The following is a 1,661-nucleotide window of genomic DNA, read 5'->3' as shown; positions in this document are numbered from 1 at the left end:
TTTCTCTTCATTTTGAGTTGTGCCCCATCAGCACATGATGGTCCCACAGGCTTTCTCCCATGAGCTTTACTCTATTTGTGTTATCATGGTCAACTCTACTATGAGGAGGCAGCTCTTCCCCAGTCACATTTTGAGTGCCTTCCAACCTGAGGGGCTCATTTTCCGGCACTATATCTGACAGTGTTTCTCTGCTATTCATATGGTTTTCAGTGACTAAAGATTCAGGCATTCTCTTCCTGACTAGTGACCTGACTGGTGTTTTTGGTACTGCAACTGCTGATAACTGAAGATGTCTTCAGGAACTGCAAACATTGGGCACCCTGCTCCCAACATCAAAGCTACAGCTGTTATGCCAGATAGTCAGTTCAAAGATATAAGCTTGTCTGACTACAAAGGAAGATATATTGTACTCTTTTTTTATCCTCTTGATTTCACCTTTGTTTGCCCCAGTGAAATCATTGCTTTCAGTGACAGGGCAGAAGGATTTAAGAAACTCAACTGCCAAGTGATTGGTGCTTCTGTGGTTTCTCACTTCTGTCATCTAGCTTGGATCAACACACCCAAGAAACAAGGAGAACTTGGATCCATGAATATTCCTTTGGTATTAGACCCCAAGTGCACAATTGCTCAGGACTATGGGGTCTTAAAGGCAGATGAAGGCATCTCATTTAGAGGACTCTTCATCATTGATGATAAAGGGATCCTTCGACAGATCACTGTAAATGACCTCCCTGTTGGATGCTCTGTGGATGAGACCCTAAGACTAGTTCAGGCCTTCTAGTTCACAGACAAACATGGGGAAGTGTGCCCAGCTAGCTGAAAACCTGGCAGTGATACCATTAAGTGTGATGTCCGAAGAGCAAAGAGTACTTTTATAAGCAGAAGTGAGTGCTGGGGCCATTTGAATTCCAGGTGGCAGTGATGAGCAGCCTTGAGAAAAAACCAAACCTCTTTTGTAATTTGTTTATGCTTCTAACACAAAGCCTTAGACTTGACTGAGATATGTGCTATGATAGGACACACCTTTCCAATGGGAGTTGAGTGACCAACCTTTCTTTTTGCCCTGGTGGAAATGGCCTTGAGTTGTACTGCGGAACAGGCCAGCTGATGTGTATCATGTATCAGTAGTGCAGTATGAACCCACTGATCTTTTATAGTTTCTATTAAACTTGACTGGAGACCTTAAAAAAAAAAAAAAAAAGATTTGGAAGTAGTTTGTAACTCTTTCTTCCTAGTCTGTCTTTCTTTGGAAGCTCATATGAAACCTTATGAAATCTGTCCACCATGGGTGACACTGCTGGTATTTAAAATACTGGTGGCATAGCTTCCAGAATCATGGCAACTCACAAGACACCACAGTATGACACACTGACAAAAGTGGTGGCCGTTTGGGTTAGGTTTTTATATTATTTATATAAATTTTGTCATTGTTCTCAGGTATGATGGATCCCTCTGGGCTGGTTCAAATCACCAACCTTTCAATTAGTAACCCACTGATTATCTGTGTGCACTATCCAGGAACTCTGAGGCTAGATTATCAGGCGCATAAGGTAGACACTTAACAATAACAACAAGGCAGACTAAGTGTGCACTTGTTTCAGAAGGTGCATGGAATTTTCAAGCATAGCAATAAGATGTGACGTTGGTATTTTTCAAACATT

At 41.8% G+C, this 1,661-nt stretch overlaps 1 pseudogene; it reads left to right on the top strand.

The window, feature by feature from the left end:
- The first annotated feature begins 289 nt into the window (after window positions 1–289).
- On the top strand, window positions 290–888 carry LOC102836709 (annotated as a pseudogene).
- Window positions 889–1,661: the final 773 nt, after the last annotated feature.

Source organism: Chrysochloris asiatica, unplaced genomic scaffold (assembly GCF_000296735.1).
Source record: "Chrysochloris asiatica unplaced genomic scaffold, ChrAsi1.0 scaffold00059, whole genome shotgun sequence".
In the NCBI taxonomy this organism is placed as follows: Eukaryota; Metazoa; Chordata; class Mammalia; order Afrosoricida; family Chrysochloridae; genus Chrysochloris; species Chrysochloris asiatica.
Note: the sequence above shows the minus strand (reverse complement) of the source record. Positions and strands in the feature narration are given on the sequence as shown.